An 18874-nucleotide genomic window follows, 5' to 3' on the forward strand; every position below is an offset into this window, starting at 1 on the left:
TCACTTTTGCTGTAATAAAACTATCTATATGAAATTGTTTTCTGATGTTGCTATAAACAGAATATAGCTTTGATGTAGTTATTTTATTTTATTTTTATTTTTTTCACTAGAGGGCAGGCCAGTAGAATAACCATTGATCAAATCATTGTCTGTTTGGCATATGTTGTGAAATGTAATATAGCTTGTCTCTGTACCTTAATATGAAGGTCGAAATGTTGGGAAATAAAAATAATTATTTCTAACACGGTTGTAGCTCCATAATTTGTCTGAAATGTATTTTTAGATATATTATTAATTTAAGTCAGTGCCAAAAAATGTTGCCAAAAACCCAGCAGAACAATAGAGCAGCATCAAAAGCCTAACATAGATACTGAAGATGAAAACCTTTGCTGCACTGAACAAAAACATTACAATACTAATGATATAAATGAATATATCATCAGTACTGTAATGTTGATGATATAAATGAATATAAAGATACAGAAAATAATTTGTAGGTTAAAACAAATTATTAGGCAATTGACTCAGGAGTCAGAAAAGCTGAAAAATGTTTATAAAAACTCAGGATAAGTAGAGGTACATAAAAAAAATAAGAGACAGTACAAAAGTTAGCAAGATGTCAATGAATAATAACATAAGTCAAGAAGTAATATAGTACAGTGATTATTCACTCATTAAATGTGAGTTTAATTTAACAAAGGGGTTGCTACTTTGAGATTCCTGGAGAAAAATTAGAATGACAAATGCAACTAAGAAACAGTTGCATTTAAGTGGCATGTTACAGAAAAGAAAAGTAAATAAAGATGTTTGTAGGAACAAATGATTTAAGTAGTGACAAATATAGTATGAGAGAGAGGTTATGAAAAGACTGTTGGAAGTAAAGAGAGAGAGAGAGAGAATGAAAATTGTTGGTCATACGTTTAGGTCATATCTTCGTCTATTACCAAGATATTATTATTATTAACATTTGACCTCCATGAAGGTCAAATGTTAATAATAGACCAAGAAGTGACTCACCATTGCATACAATGCTCATCTAACTGCATCTTAAACTGATTCAATGTGCCCACATTCACAACACACTCAGGCAATGCATTCCATTCACCAACCACCCTCCATGTAAAGAACCTGCTTCTCACCCCCTTTGCTCACCCCCTCCTTATACAGTTTCAAGCAATGGCCTCATATTCTACTCCCCTCTCCTATTCTATGAAAAATCTTCCATGTCTACCTGATAACAATCCCTGACCAGCTTATATGTCTCAATCATATCCCCTCCTCTTCTTCTTATTCACGAGGCTCTGCAACTTACATTCTCTCAATCTGTCCTGTGAATTTTTCCAACATATCCTTGTCACCATGAAAACCTAGCGACCAAATCTATGCATAATAATCCATATGAGGCCTGATATTCATCCTCACATCCTTCTTATGTCCAGTTAAGATATTTTCATTAGATATGATCATTAAGATACTGTCATTAGATATAACAGTACAGAGTTAAGAAGGATGTCTACAAGCAAATAATTTAATGTACAGGCTGTGCAGAAGAAATGGATGAATTTTTGGATGTGTGGAGTGATGCCAGAAAAGACTTGTATAAGAGGAATTGCCTGTACTTGAATGGTAAGATGGGTGGAACAGTAAAAATTTGTATACAAGCATAGCTAAAGGTGTGCAAAAGTGCAATTGGAAGAGCAGCGGAACATTGCGCCCTTCGATTGAAGAAGACTTGGGTTTGATTCTGGTCGTGACAAGGGGAATTCTTATATAGATTTTTTTCAATTGAAGGTGAGTTAGTCAATCTCATACAGAAGTAGTAGGTTTTTCCTCTTGGAAACTCAGGTTTTTCATCCCACATAGACAAATCAGCCTTCAGGACACATGCAATTTACAGACAAAAAATACTGTTGTTGGTGATGATGGGTGGTAGATAGCAATGATGGGAATAGTGTTGTAGTAGGAGAATTAAGTAGTAGTCAAGAGGGTAAGATGTATTTAGCAAAGTAGAGTAGGGGTACCCTCTGGTGATGAGTCCGTGGATTCCCTGGAGGGGTCACTTAATAATAATAATAATAATAATAATAATATAAACATCAATGAACATTTATATAGTTCGCCCACCGTTTGTAGGTCCCTGCTTCGCGTCTTTCCAAGAATAGTCGATTCATGCTGAAGGGGAGAAAGAAATGAAGGAGTCTGAATTGGTTGCCAACACGCGAAATCATGTGCTTTATAGGTAAAATTTTCCAACTGTTATACAAGCAACATAGTTAACTACAATAATCATAAAAGAGAAGTTAATTTTCCGACTGGTAATAATAAACAACTCATCCCACTATACGGACTGATTACCCTATTATCGGAAAGGATTCTCCTTTTTCTGAGGTGCGCAGAAGTGTTGAAGGATCTCTAATCGGTGGGCGAACTATAATTATGGTTATAAATGACAGGAGGAATCTTTATATGGACTTTTTCAATCAAAGGTGAGTTAGCCGATCTCATACGGAGATAGCAGGGTATTTTTCTCCTGCATACAGACAAATCGGCCCTTCAGAACACATGAAATTTACACACAAAAAATACTAGCTGTGGTTGTGGTAGTTGTGGGAAGTAGATGGCATTGATGTAGGTGATTGGTAGTAGAGGTTCCGTGTAGCAGTGGAGACGGAGAGTTGTACAGTAGGTGTCCTCCCGCGATGAGTATTCAGACTTCTTGGAGGTGTCACGAATAATAATAATAATAACTATGGTTATAAATTTCATTAAAGGGTGGACATGGTCAGAGATCAAATTGTTACTAACCTTTAGTGATAAGGCAGTAAGTACCTAATTAGTGTTTAAAATAAGGGCAAAGTTTTATTAACAAATTATGACTAAGGTCCTAAAGTACTGCAGTCCTAATTATTGTGATCTGCATAACAAAAATTTCTGTGGGTTGAAATTTTTAAGTCATAATCAACCACCCCAAGCTCAACAATAATTGAGATTATGCAGATGATTAGAATTGCAGAGGGGCTTTTAACTTTGTGCTCAATACTGAGTTTTGGTATGAACATAAGAAACAGGTGCCTTTCCAGTAAATTCTGTGTAGAGTATCCAGGGTAGATCAGAAAAGCCAGATCAACCATAGCTATTAAATTTAATGTGTCCTTTGCATTCTTTTTTTTAAGAGATAGATTTTTTATTATTTTTTTATGGTTGACCAACTTAGTAATATGTGAGCATATCATTTGAATTGTGTAACTTGTCTCTTTCTATATATATATATATATATATATATATTCTATAATATAAAATGATAAGCTTTTTTTGTAACGTTTTTGTGTCACTTTTTTGTCTAGTTATTTGAAACATTTTGAAACTCAGGGGCTACCCTGAGTGTCGAATCTTCAAAATTCGAGTCATCAGAATTCAAGGAGAACTGGCCCTCCAGTCTGCAACTCAGGGAGTTGGGTGCCATAGGCGCCGGGGGACGGGCCTTTCGAGTTTTCAAAATTCGAGTCATCGGAATTCAAGGAGAACCGGCCTACCAGTCCGGAACTCGGGGGAGTTGGGCGGCATAGGTGCCAGGGGGGACAGAATCCCCTTTTCAAGTCATCAGAATTCAAGGAAAACCGGCCTACCAGTCCGGAACTCAGGGGAGTTGGGCACCGTAGGCGTTGCCCCCCCTAGTGTGTGTGTGTGTGTGTGTGTGTGTGTGTGTGTGTTAAAGATACCAAGCTATTTTAAACCTGGTTTTACTCCATTTCCCAAGTAAATAAACAGGCAAACAGGTCAAGTTTGTGCATGCAAGTGTTGCAAGTCTAGCTGACCCCGCACAAAGTGCAAGACCAAGGCAACTCATGGTAAAAGTAGAATAAGCTCTGATCACTAATCTTAATATTTACCCTTAATGCAAAGCACATCTCCTGGAGGAGATGTATGATGCTTTGTATTAAAGGCAAGGGGCCACTACCCAGACCGGTTTCGACCTTTATTGAGGTCTCATCAGTGGGAGCCAGGCTAGAAATACCAAGATTTTAGTAATACAGAGCTTATAAGTATTTTTCCAGAACAAGTTACCTTAAGTGTTTTAACCTTATTAAATAAAAATCTCAGGAAGAGATATAAACGTAGAAAGTATTTTCAGGCACAAACTTGACTTGTTTGTCTGTTTGTTTACTTGGAAAATGGAGTAAAACCAGGTTTAAAATAGCTTGGTATCTTTAACATTTATCATACCCAAGGTAAAATACTTTCTACACACGTGTGTGTGTGTGTGTGTGTGTGTGTGCGCGCGCGCGTGCTCCAGATGATGACCTTAACATTTTAATGATGACCTCGATATTTTACCAGAACAAATGCTATGTAAAATTGAAAGAAAACAGTCTAAGATTGTTTAGCATTAGTAAAATCTGGCTCTCAAGACCACTGGAATTGAGCGTAAAGGGTATGGTATTTTCAGGAAAGACAGAAGAAACAAAAGAGAGAAGATTACCACTAATATTATATGATTTGTGTCCAGTTAGGGTAGGAACTCATGAAAGTAATAATAGTAATATATTCCATGTAGCAGTGAGCATGTATCTCATGTATAATGGATGCTGATTACAATGAAATATATGGTGGGCAGCTGCTATATGTATGGTAGGTCAGTTTGCTAGGAATAGCGAAATGCAATGTTAAATCATTCATTTAGAGTCCTTAATGGGTACTAAATGAGTAATCATTTATGGACAAGTGACTTAAATTATCCAAATGCTGGTTGGATGGCTGAGAAAACTCAAGATCAGAATGAAATAGAATTTACTGAGCTACTGCAAGACAACTTGATCAAGCAGTATTGTGAAAGAAAGAAAGAACGCAAGGTCAATGAGCATTCCATTTGATTATAAAGTGAGAAGGATCTTGAGGATGTAATTTCATGGTATCAGTTACTGAATAGAGGGCAGTGGCGCACCAGAGGGGGGGGTTAAGGGGTCCTAACCCCTACAAAGAAAAAGGAAAAAAAAATACTAGAAAATTTTCTAAAAATCTTTTCCTGATTAATAAAATTATTTTTTTAAATTTATGTTGTGCCGTGTCTTCTATTTCTACACTACTTATGAATTAGCGATCATTGCATATGCTCAGTCATAGGTCGCATGCGATGCATAGTGTGTATTCTCAAATTGTCTACTCAACTTGGCTCCCCTCAAGATTAAATCCTGAGTGTGCCACTGCCTGGACTACTGTGCACAGATTTAGTCTCCTGGGTTCCAAGGGAATGAAAGAGCTATAGAGGGGAGGAGGGGAGGAAAAACAAGAGTTACAAAGATGATATAGGATTTATTGAATGCAGATTGAAAATATGTGGATGGCAGACACTGGTAAAAAGGAAAAAGGATGATATCTTATAAACTTCTGAAAGGGTGTTATAGGATACTGGTTGATGAAATTTTTTTGTTATATGGATGGCGGGGAGAGGACAAAGGGCATCCATGAAAGGTTAGTTTATGTGCAATTAAGAAAAGGATAAGAACTAAATTTTTCTCTCTCAGAGCAGCAAGAAGCCTGTTGAAGTGGTGAGTGCATCTAGTCTGAGTTTAAGAGAATGTATGACAGACTTGTGTCAGTGATACATGATCTCCGCCAGTGGCCCTTTGACTTCCTTAAAGTCTGTGATGAGGATAACAACATACTACTAAAATTAAGTTTGCCTATTAATTTTAAACATTTAATTACATTTTTAAAGATTTTTTAGACTAACACTTAATCTTAAAACTAGTATAATATAAAAGAGTAACTGTCAGAAAGTTTTTTAAATTTTTTTTAAATTATACAGTGTGTCAGAATTATGAATTTATTATTTTCACTTCAAGTTCATGTTTAAAAACAGAAACTGTTATTTTTAGTTTTTTTACTCACATTCCATACATATTTTGGCCTACATTCAGCATACATACATGCTGTTGTATGGATGTTGTAAGTTACTGGCTGATGAAATTTTTCATCATCTACTCTTTTTGTGAAAAAAAAATCCTACTATGATATCGGCCAACTTATCTTCAGTCGAAAAAAGCCTGTATAAAGATTTCTCTCACCATGACAAGAATCAAACTCAGGTCCTTTCCAATCAAAGGGTGCAATGTACTGTCGTTCTTCAAAAAAGGGGTGCAATGTACCACTGGCGCACCCAGGGTGTGGGGGGGATCAGGGGGCCTTGCCCCTCAAAAGGTTAAAAAGACTAGAAAATTTTCCAAAAATCTTTTTTCTAATTAAAATTCTTTTTTTATTTATGTTGTGTCGTGTCTTCTATTTCTTATACTACTTATGAATTAGCTATCACATAAGGTGGGAATACCCGCTGGCTCTCGGGAATCACGACCGTTGTGAACGCAAGGCAAACGAAGTAGTGCTTGGACGATACTTTGTTTGCCCGAGCTGGGCCAGAGATCATGGGTATCATGTATTGGCGATCACTGCAGATGCTCAGTCATAGGTCATATGCAATGCGTAGCGTCTATTCTCTCAAATCATCTACTCAACTCGGCTCCCCCAAGATTAAATCATGAGTGCTCATTCCCCCCCCCCCCCCCCAAGATGAAATCTTGAGTACTCAGCCACCTCCAAGATTAAATCCTGAGTGCGCCACTGCAATGTTTTTCTATTTGCACTACACAGTAGTGCAAATAGAAAAACAAGGAAGCATGGTTTTTTTTCCTCCCAGATACTCAGGTTTGATCCCATGTACAGATAAATCAGCCTGAAGAACATACACAATTTAAAGGCAACAAATACTATTGTTGGTGGGCAGTAGATAACATTGTGTGGAAGGGGATTAACTAGTGGACATTGTGAATTGTGTGCAGTAGAGTACCCTCCCTCAATGAGTCCTTGGAGATGTTAACTAATAATAATATTCTTTATATGCATTGATTCAGTGATATAAAATGTTCAATAGTTATCTTGAAAAGTATTTGACATTTATGTTCTTAATACACGTACTTTCTATTCCTTGATTTGATTTATGATTGGAAAAACTTTAAAAAGCCCACTAGAAAACCAAATTACATTAATTGATGTCAACTTATTTTCAAAGCAAAATACATTACACACCTTTCACAAAAAAAAAAAAAAAAAAAAAAAAAAAAAAAAAAAAAAAAAAAAAAGAGAGCAGATGATAACTGCATCAGGTGTAAAGATGAACTTGAAATGAAACTAATAATTAAAAATTTTTTTTTAAACTTTCTTACAATTATTCTGTTATATTATACTAGTTTTAAGATTAAGTGTTAACTCTAAAAATCCTTAAAACTAAATCTAATTAGATCTCTAAAATTGATAGCCAAAATTAATTTTCACATATAATTTAGCTTAGGTCATATACATATTATGATCATCATCGGAGACCTCCAGGAAGTCAAAGGCTCATTGAGGGAGATCATGCATCACTCACACCAGTCTGTCCTACATTCTCTTAAACTCACACCAAATTTGATGGACAAAATGACTTATAATTAATGGAATGCACTTTAATGTATTTTGAGAAAACACAAAATTATGGAAATAAGAGCTATTAGGGGTTAAATATTTTTTTGTGTGGGGGTGTCTGTATGCATGTGCACAAGAAGAGCAGAGATAGAACATGACTGATTACTGCTAAAACTGATGATAGCAGAAAATCTGCAACTAAGAAGAGCAGAAGTTCAGGAGGAAAAAAAGCAGAGTTGCAGGAGGCAGTGCATTTGGAACTATCTCGTGTAAGATAGACACCAACAGGACAAAATATATAACCACCTGCTGTTAGCTGGTGTGTGCAAAGGACGATGCAGCTGATATGCATAGGCAGATTAGTTTAATGATTGCAGGGACAGTAATTAGTATGGGAGATATTAACTATGGGGACACAAAATGGAAGAAGGAAGGACATATGACAAGAAAGGATATGGAATTTATGCAACTAAGAAATAACTGTGTAAAATTGCATATGAGTTTGAGTGCTTGATCTGATAACAGCATCAGAGAATTCTTCCATATGGAGAGAGAGAGAGTCATCAGTCCTGACTGGGGAGTTTGCTGAACATGTGTAATTTTCAGTAAGAATGGCATATATGTGGAACTAGTGATTAGACACAGCTTAGAGCATGCTGTAGTATAGGAAAATGGCCTAGGATATCGCTAATTCATGGAAAATGGTCAAATGTAAGTGAGGGAAGAAGTATCAGACTATACCTTGAAAATGGGAAAAGGAAAAATCATGTGGGAGTAAAATTAAAGTGTCATTAAGCAAGAGTTCCAGAAACAGAAAATGGTAGTGGATGGAACATAATAGAAAGGTGATTAGAAAACTAATGAACAGAACAAAGACATATTGTTCTGTTCAAAGGTGCATTATTCGGGTGGAGATAATGCAGAAACATGGACAGATAAGAACAGAGGGAACTAGAGGTGTTTAAGATATTGCAAAATCTCAACTTAAAATAGAAGATACAAGAGTACCTCTGACCAAGCTACTTATTTTACCCCAGTGGAATAAAAAAGGTTTCATTGCATACAGAGCACTCCAAGGCAAAGATGGCAATCTACAAATCAGCTGGTATCTCAGGTGTAGTAGTGGTTATGGTAATGGAAAAGTGGATTAAAAGCAAAATTCAGAAGTGGGTGAATAAAAATACAATGCTCTACAGGGAGTGGTATGGCTTTGTGAAGGATAGACCTTGTCTTAGTAATTTACTTGCCTTCTATGATAAAGCTGAGTTCAATAAAGCAGATGGCTAGACCAATGTTACTGCTCGACTTTGCAAAGGCATTTAACAAGAATTCTATGACATAAACTGGAGTGTGCAGAGATGGACATAAGAGGATGGCTGATGGATGGTATTAAAGAATAGAATCCATTAAAAGTGATGGTAGAGATATGCATGCACAATGATTTAGAATGAGAGTGAACAAAAAATAATAGTTTCAGTTAATGCTGTAAAGTATAATGTGAATGATGAAATTATTACAAGCTGTATATTACATCAACAGAACTGGAATGCAGGAAACTGATGAAGCTAGGGATCTGAGGGTAATGGTAGAAGGGAGCAGAAGCAAAAATAGTTAGAAGAGCTCAAAGAATCACTTGGATGTTGAAGAACACACTGACAAGTAAAGCTAAGGAAGGTATGAATACCTGGGTTTCTTGGGAATTTATTTATTTATTTATGCATATGGCTTTGTGAGACTGACAAGTGAAATGTACAATCACAATCTCCAGAAACATATGATGAAAATCTCATCATCATCATCAAATTCCTGATATGTATCCTCAAGGGGGTGTACAGGATATGATAGTACTGCATGAAAAATTTACATCATTACTAACTTCCTATCTACAATTTTCCTCCAAATCATTCTCTTACTTGTCAAGACACCAATATTATCATTATCAGATCTTATATTTCTATCATCTAAGACACATTGTACTGTATCAATCCACCTATATCTTGGTCTTCCTCTGGGTCATTTTCCTTCCAACCTGGCAGAGAACACTTGTTTTGCTAATCTTTCCTCACCCATGCTGTTTAAGTGACCATACCACCTGAGATTAGCTCTGCTAACGCATTCCTGGATGCCAACAATGTCAAGTTCGTTCCTAATATCCTTGTTTTTAATATGATATTGCCATTGATGCCTCTGTTCATGCCTCTAATCTTTCCCAGGACTCTGATATCTGTGGTCTCTAGTCTTTGGACAAGTGGTTTACTTCTGACCCAGCTCTCAGATCCATAAGTTAAAACTGGTTTGAACACTGTCTTGTATACAGCTAATTTAGTGTTCCGACTAATTTCTCTCTTATTCCGTATGAATTTATTCAATTGACTTCCCACCATACCAGCTTTGTTGATTCTGTTGTCTATTTCCATATTTAATTTACCATCTTCAGTAAAAATCGTAACAAGTAAAACATTTCAGCTACCTAAGTAGCTGAAATGTTTTACTTGTTCCACAGGTTCCCCGTTCACAACACAGTTGACATTTTCAACAATTCTACCTATTTTCATTGTCTTTGTCTTTTTAATGCTGACCTTCATACCATACCCATTACAACAGCTATTCAATTTAGTCAGGGAATCTTGCACACTTGTAGCAGATTTATTTAGAAGTATAACATCGTCCACATAAAGCAAAGAGCTGACATTAACATCTCCAATTCTGATATCATGTTTAATACCACTTTCCTTCATAATGTGATCGATGTAGATAATGAATAACAGAGGGGATAATGTACATCCTTGTCTCACACCACATTTAACATTAAACCATCTTCCTGTACTTCCTTCAATTTTAACTGCCGACTAACAACTCAAATACAGACTAAGTACTGCTTGATATAATGCTCCATTGACACCATATAATTGTAGTGTATTGAATAGCTTCTCTCTTGGCACCTTGTCATATGCCTTTTCCAGATCAACAAAAACTGAAATACAGATCTCTGTTATATTCCCATGCTTTCTCAACTGTTTGTCATAAAGTGAAGATCTCATCCTGACAGCCTCTATTTGGCCTAAATCCAGCTTGTTCTTCACCAAGCTTTTCTTCCACAATTCTTCTCAACTGTTTCTCAAGTATATGTGTATGGATCTTGCCAGGAACACTCAGTAGGGAAATACCTCTGTAATTCTCACATTCAGTTTTATTTCCCTTTTTATATATGGGTACCGCGCAGTTAGCCTAATGGCTTTGCGCTTTGCAACCATATGCCTGGGGAAGGAGTGTCCTAGGTTCGATTCCCATCCACGACGTGAGGAGCTTAAGGATCTTCCTCAGCCATAGCCAAGTTAGCCGGTCTTGGGCGTGGGCAGCAGGGTTTTTTCTGCCAGTTTATCTGGGGTTTTTCATCCCGCAAGCAGGCAAACAAGCCCCGTGAACACACAGGTTACAGTCATAAATACTTACGGCAAGGAAGGCAACAGGAAACCTCCTTGCTCATAATCATCTCTCCCTAGAATGGTAGCATATAGCTACCCTCCCCCGGCCATATGGCAGATGGGAACCAGAAGAATATATGGGTACTATAAGAGCTCTACTCTAATCATCAGGAATTCGTCCATCTTTTCAGACTTTCTGAACTAAGCAGTGCAGCCACTGTAAGACTTTTATAACACCATACCTCTGTATGGTGTCATACCTCAGCATTTCTGGTCAAATATCATCTACTCCTGCTGCCTTTCCACATTTCAAGCCTTTGATGGCTTTTCTACTTCAAGTATGAATATGTATTCCTGACTGTATGCTTGTTGAGTGTTTTTTTACCACTGTGCTATCACTGCTTGTTTCATTTAGCAATTTTTCGAAGTAATTACTCCATACTTCAAGGATATCTTTTTCTCCTGTTTTCATGTCACCATTATCATCTCTAACTCCTTTTACAGCACTCTTTCCTCCATTTCTAAGCTTCTTCAACAACCTTCAGAATATCTTACCACCTTCTTGATATATATTTTCTATGTTCTTGCCGAAGTCCTTCCCATGACTTTTGTTTAGCTAGTTTAACACAGTGTTTAGCATTCTTGCATTTGTCTCTATATTCTCTAAGAGCACAAGCTGACTTATTTGGCAGGAACTTTTGGTATGCTTTCTTCTTTTCCTTCACTGCCTCTTTAACTTCCTGTGTCCACCAGGGAATTCTGATTTTTTTATCCTTACAGATAACCTCACCACATGCCTCTCTGGCAGAATCAATCAATGTTTTCTTCAAGGCTTGCCACTGAATCTCCAAGGTTTGGTTCCTGTTCTCAAACTCTTTCATTTTTTCTTCAATAATCTTTGTGTATTTTAGTCTACAGTTCACATCTGAGAGCTGCTCAACTTTCATTCGCTTTAAAACTTTCTTACATGTTATTCTTTTCAATATGAAATTCAATTTTATTCTGCTCAAGACTAAATAGTGATCACTTCCAATTTCAAATCCTCTGTACACTCTGGTGTCCTGCACCAGGGAGAAAACATCACTATCAACAATAACATAGTCAATGAGACTTTTCTTATTCCTTGCCTCTTCTCTCCATGTGAATTTGTGCATTTTTATGTTGGAACATGGTGTTAGTAATAACCAGTCCATGTCCTGAGCAGAAATTCAACAGGTATTTCCATTATTATTAGCTTTGCTCTTTTCTCCAAATTTTCCCAAAATATTTTTGTATGTCTGACAATCATTTCCTACTCTGCTATTTAGATCCTAACAAGGACCAACTTCTCCTTTTTCATTGTGTCAGATGCTAAAGCATCAAAAAATTCCTCCACTTCTATCTTAGTAGAACCTTCTGTGGGACTGTAGGCACAAATAAGTCTCATTGTCCAATTCCCCATTCTGATATTTGGCCACATCACTCTACTCGAGACTGCCTGCCATTCAAGAAGATCAGCCTCGTATTTTGTGTTGAATACTATGGCTACTCCTTCTTTTTCTTGATTGTCATTTCCTGAATATAACATTGTGTATTTATTGCTCAGAAAGATCTCACAGTTTTTGTCTTTTTTGTTTCAGTCACCCCTATTATGTCGATTTGGTACTTATCTAATTCCTCAGCTAGCTCCATTTCTTTGCCATTCGGGCTTCTTATGTTGATAGTACCGATCTTTAACTATGGTGATGTTGAGTTGGGGTGTGCTTTCAGATTTGTTCCAGTAGCTGACTTTTTGCTGTTCTCTTGTTTAACCGGGCGACTCCCCAGCCGGCATGAAATTTGGTCATGTTGTGCTATCATTTTCTATATTGGTTTAAGCCATAAGAATACAATTTGGTTGGCTAAATCCCAAATTGTCTGTCCAGACTGGAAATCTAATCTAAGGCCTCATCCGTCACCTTGTGGATGTCCTGTAGGCCACCACCATGAAATTGGAGTCTTGGGCAATCATTCACAATATGAGTAATCATCTGAGCCACGGCAGAACAATCACAATAAGGGTGGTGCACAGCCTCATTTATGTAGTAGGTAGCCACATCTACCGTGGTTAGTTATGATCCTGTTGACTGATACCAAATCTTCCTAGGAAGAGCAAAACCAGGCTGCAGAGCACACCGATCTTCTACCAGGAAGCTGACAGAAGAAAATAAGGAAATTTCTGCTATTTCCTTATTCTTGGGAATAAGGAAATAGCAGAAAGAATCCAGACATGTGTTACTAAAATGGTAAGAGATGTCTGGATTCTTTCCTCATTTCTGGAGTAGAAAATAAGGAAATAGCAGAAATTTCCTTATTTTCTACCATATCCTCTATTTTCTGCCTGTGGACAAGACCGAAAATAGAGGATATGGTAGAAACATGTAGATTATTAATGCAATTTTACAGGGTTGATGCAGAAAAAATTTCTTAATACATGACAGGAAATAAAGGGGAAAATAAATTTGTTGCATGGAGAGTAGCAAAGGAAGAGAAGAGAAGAGTGAAGAGAAGCAAATGAATGGAATGGTTTGCCAAAAGTGGTGATAAGTACTTTATCTTGAATGAGTTTGAGAGGTATTATTATTATCATCATCATCAACAAACTTCCATGGAGTCAAGAGACTGATTGTGGGACGTCCAATTCTCACATGCACAGCTCATCGTACCTCAACTTAAATGCATTTACTATCCCTGCACTCATCACACTCTCAGGCAATGCATTCCAATCTCCCACCACTCTCCATGCAAAAAATATATTCCTCACCTCCTTGCTCAAACACATTTATACTGTTTCCAGGGATGGCCTCTTGTTCTCTCCCTGTCTCCAGATACTCTATGAAAAATCTCATCCACGTTAATCTGGCAACTACCCCTTACCAACTTATACATCTCGATCATTCCCTCCCCCCCTCCTTCTATCCACAATGTCCTGTAATTTGCATCCTCTCAATCTGTCCTCATATTCCACATTCCAGAGACCAACTTAGTCAATTGTCTCTGCACCCTCTCCAACATTTCATCATCCTTTTGAAAGCCTGGCAACCAAATCTGTGCACACTAATCCATATACAGCATGATCATAGTCTTGTACAATGGAATCAAAACATTCTTACATCTACATGTCAGTGTCCAACGCATCATTCCTATAATCCACTGTGTCGTCCTCACAATTGTAGCAAAATGTCCACAAAATTTCAAGTCTCTATCTACCACAACCCCTAAATCCTTCATCTGCTCCACCTCCTCCAAAATACCCCCACCAATCCTACACTCTGCATCCCATCTTTGCTTTCCAAATTTTAAAACCTTACACTTTGTAACATTAAACTGATAGGTATGTTAGCTATTATGTGAATAATGGTCATTGTAGGTCTCCCATGATGGATCTTCAGACTCCGTGGAGATGCCTGTATTAAAATAACAACAACTAAAACATGCTAATCTTTACAAAATCTAGATGACATTTGAAAGTACTAAGAGTTTCAGTTAAAGGCACAGAGAAGTACAGAAAAATGTGACTCAACATTTGTATTTGTCATGATTTTCACAACACTTAGGGTAATACTTGAAAAAAAAAATGTTTCAGCATTTTGGAATTAACTAGTTCAATTCCTATTTAATGAGACAAAGCAACACAGTGATTAAAGAGAATTATGTTTACCTGCTTGGACAGGTATCAGTTTTCACATCATCAAAGAATGAACCATGGGGAAATGCAGATTCTTCTGGAAAAAAATAATAATAATAACAATTGGGTAATAAAATAATCAAAAACAAAACACTAGATTTCAACTTTTAACAATTTATAAATATAAATTAATTGCTAGCATCAGTTACAAATATGAATTAATTGCATTTCACTTATAATTTTAATGGACAGTTTCTTTTCTGCAAACAAACTTTTGCTGCTTGAACAGAATACGTTTGTTGCCTGGAACAGCAAACTACCAACAATCAGACCAGCCTGTGACCCAGGACCATACTTATGCACAGGCACATGAACAGTGGCGTAGCTAGAGTTTGCCACTCAATACACACCAAAAATACTACAAAAAGTCAAAATGACGTATAGGGAAATAAATTAAAACACTATGTTTATTTTTGAAGTAAAACGTTAATTCCAACATTCTAAAACGTTGGGGTTTTCTTTTCTTGACTACTTGTACAATAAACTATAACACTTTTTATGAATGTTAGTCAAGTGAGTTTTAATTTTTCGTCCTACTAGTTTCACCGATTTTTGCTATCGGCATCTTCAGGGATACAATGGTAAGCGATATGAAGGTAAAAGACTAGGTTTTAACTGACAGTTCTAATTCATACAAAATTAGTATTGTGCGAGACAATGCGCGTGTCTCGGGAACATGATTTATTTGTTACGAGACATAATGTAATTGGCGTAAAAGTTCATTTCTTTGATGTTTAGTAATCTAATTAAAGTTTTCCAAATTTCCGGTAGGATTAGACCTTGGTTTCCTGTTGAACGGGCGACCATAGCAGCCGAATTAATTAATGAATTAACAGAATTAATTCATACAAATTAATTTTGTATGAATTAGAACTGTCAGTTACCTTCTTATCACTTATTTCATATCAATTGTATCCCTGAAGATGCCGATAGCAAAAATCGGTGAAACTAGTAGGACGAAAAATTAAAACTCACTTGACTAACATTCATAAAAAGTGTTATAGTTTATTATTCTAAAATGTTATTTTTCTTGCTATTCTGTTAGCAAAATCGTCGATGACATTGACGAAGTCTAATGCACAGTAATGTAGGTAATTCTTAATCAATTTTTAGAAAAACTCCTCTCACAACTAGCAACACTTACAGCAATTGTGAGGAAAATTCGCAGTAGTATTACAATATTTGGAAATGAGTTCTCGAGACTGTATTTTAGAATTAACTGCAAATTAAAAAGGTTCAAAGTGCCGCCCGGGTGGATTCTTCTCCCCCCCCCTCCCCACCTAGCTACGCCTCTGCGTATGAGACTCCAGCGGAGAGGACGAAAAATTAGGGCCTAATTAAGGGTTCACACAATGAGGGAGGAGTCCCAGTGCACTTTATCACCTCGGGCCCGCTCGTCTTTGGAAAAGTGTAAATATGGCCCTGCCGCGGCCGAATTACTTGAAGTAATGTGGCCTATTTCTTTTTCTACGGTAATCTTTATAACATAAGAAAAAAATTACGGTAAATAATTCGAATTTGTATCAAAAGTAAAATACAAACAAGAAAACATGTCCAGCTTACTTTCCATGATTGCGCTTAACTATAATAAAGGATACATTTATATCGTATGTGCATAGATTGTACTGCATGATAACCTGTTCACACCAGATAAGCTTGTAGACATTGAACCAGAGATTATAAAAATTATAACGAATTATGTTTGGCGACTAAAGTCGCCTATCATGGAGGATAAGAGGCAATAATAACAAGGATATTTAACTAGTCTTTTATTTAATTTAATATTAATAACAAGGATATTTAATTAGTGAAATAATGCTGGATCTAATATCCAGCATTATTTATATAATACAATTGTTTATATAATACAAACAATGTAATTAGTCATTAAAATTCGTTCTGGAATGCTAATGGACTCAGCAACAACATTCTAGAACTCCAAGAATTTGCTGCCCACTATAAAATTGATATCCTGTTATCCTTAATGAGACACATCTGCGGCCCTGTGATAATCCCAAGCTAAGAAATTACTCTTTAATTAGAAATGATAGACCTAATGCCAGAGGTGGAGGTACTGCAATCTTTATCAAGAAAAACATTCGTTACAATGAGATAAAAAAGATTCCTACAACTAATCTGGAAAAAACTGCCATAGAAATTTACACCATTAATGCAGGCAACTTAAAAATATATTCTGTTTATAACCCTCCAGGCAGAACTCTGCTATCCTCTGATCCTTCTGAGCTGCTTGACACTATGAAAGTAACAATAGTAGCAGGTGATCTAAACTCAAAACATCCCTTATGGAATAGCAGGTGTGCCAATTACAACGGAAAAATCCTTCACAATTTTGCTAAGCTGAGAAATATTATCATCCCTGGCCCGATTGAACCAACACACTATGGAACACACACTGCAGGCCCGATGTTTTAGATATAGCCATATTCAAAAACACATCTCATCAATTCCAGCTGCAAGTAGTTAACGACCTCAGTTCGGACCACAACCCAGTAAGTACTAAACTGGGAGAGGATCCGGAACTTATTCCCAGTCAGTCATTTACTAATTTCACAAAATTCAAGGTTACAATCAACACTACATGGATTCAGTGCCGAATATGGTCGAATTTATCATTCCTGTGAAGAAATTGATGCAGCAGTGAACAACCTGGAAAGCAAAATTCAAACTAGCTTAACTGCAGCCTCTTCTATTTCCACTCCAGATCAAATGCACCACTTCCAGAAGAAATCCTTGCTCTAATCAGAAACAAAAATAAAATCAGACGTCGCTTTCATAACACGCTATCTCCTCAAGACCGCCAAGAGCTGAACAGAGCATCAAACTTACTTCGCTATGCACTAAAAGATCACAGAAATCAACAATGGGAGAGAAAACTTTGTTCCCTGTAAACTGAAGATAACTTCTTGTGGAAATTAACAAAAACTCTCCGCACGGACCGTTCCAATATCCATTCACGGAGAAAGAAGTATAGTTTATAGGGACGATGAAAAGGCACCCTCGCTGAAGCTCTTCAACTTCAGTGCAGTCCTAATTATGCGCATGCGGATTTGGTCTTCATAGAGAAAATTCACCGTCGAGCCCATACTGTGCTCCGGCAGCCTAGCAGCAGTGTAAATATCTGTCCCACCTAGCCTAAAGAGGTCTACTCAATCATTAGGAAGCGTAACAACAAAAAAGTCCCTGGCCCAGATGAAATTAACAACAAAACAATCAAGGCCCTTCCGCACAAAGCTGTCATGCATTTGGTAGCAATCATAAATGCAATACTCAGACTAAACTATTTTCCAACCCGATGGAAACAAGCAGATATAATCCTCATTCATAAGCCGGGAAAAGCACCTCAGTTACCACAAAGTTACAGACCCATCAGTTTCCTTTCATGCTTGGGAAAAATTGCAGAAAAAATCATCCTTAATCGACTTCAAGTTGTGGTGAACAGCAACAACACAATACCGAAAGAGTAGTTTTGGTTTCGAACCGGGCACAGTACTACACAACAAGTTCACAGACTGGTTGAATTTATCACTACTGGATTCAATTGGTGACAACATACAGGAGCTTTTTTTCTGGATGTAGCAAAAGCCTTTGATAAGGTTTGGCACAAAGGCTTCATCTATAAATTATTTATGGCCAAAGTTCCGCTCTACCTTATCAAACTTATTGATTCCTTTCTATAAAACCGGAAAATTCAGGTCAAGTTGAGAGGACTCAAATCCTCTTTGAAAAGAATCACTGCAGGTGTTCCTCAAAGAACGTTGCTCTCGCCGCTGCTTTTTAACATCTTCATTGCTAACACCCCTAATACGACATCAACTACTACAGCTTGCTATGCGGATGACATGGCAATTTTGAGTGGATCTCTCAGGCCGAACTTAGCTACACAGCGCTTACAAACCGCAGCAACAAACCTAGAAAAATGGCTCAGGAAATGGAGAATAGCTGTGAATGCCGATAAAAGTACTGCCATTCTCTTCATGAGATGGAAGGCATCCCACTACGAAGAAGTCAAACTTTTTAACACAACTAGTCCGTGGAAATCCAGCACCAAATATTTAGGTATTTAACTAGACAACCGCCACAACTTTAACTATCACATCGACTATGCCTGCAGCAAGGCAAACTCCGCAAATGTGCAACTTTACTCTCTTCTCAACCGAAGAAGCGATGTCAGCTCAATCAACTCACTCGAGAGTCATCTAACTACTATGAAACGATAGGTGGAAACACAAGCGTCCGAAAGCGGCTCTGCTCATCGGTACAGACCCTC

At 37.1% G+C, this 18874-nt stretch overlaps 1 long non-coding RNA gene across 3 annotated transcripts in view; it reads right to left on the bottom strand.

Annotated features, from left to right (window-relative positions):
- Positions 1-16279, bottom strand: part of LOC150101058 (uncharacterized) — a 75603-nt gene extending 59324 nt beyond the window's left edge. For 2 of the 3 annotated variants that reach the window (XR_016549156.1, XR_016549158.1), the window contains exons 1-2: positions 16150-16279; positions 14560-14623 (exon numbers count right to left, since the gene is read on the bottom strand). This is a non-coding gene — a long non-coding RNA (uncharacterized LOC150101058). The remainder of the gene's footprint in view (positions 1-14559; positions 14624-16149) is intronic. The other variant, XR_016549157.1, reaches the window with a different exon arrangement.
- Positions 16280-18874: the final 2595 nt, after the last annotated feature.

This window comes from Typopeltis vanoorti, chromosome 12 (assembly GCF_054136105.1).
Source record: "Typopeltis vanoorti isolate ZY-2024b chromosome 12, IOZ_Tvanoo_1.0, whole genome shotgun sequence".
In the NCBI taxonomy this organism is placed as follows: Eukaryota; Metazoa; Arthropoda; class Arachnida; order Uropygi; family Thelyphonidae; genus Typopeltis; species Typopeltis vanoorti.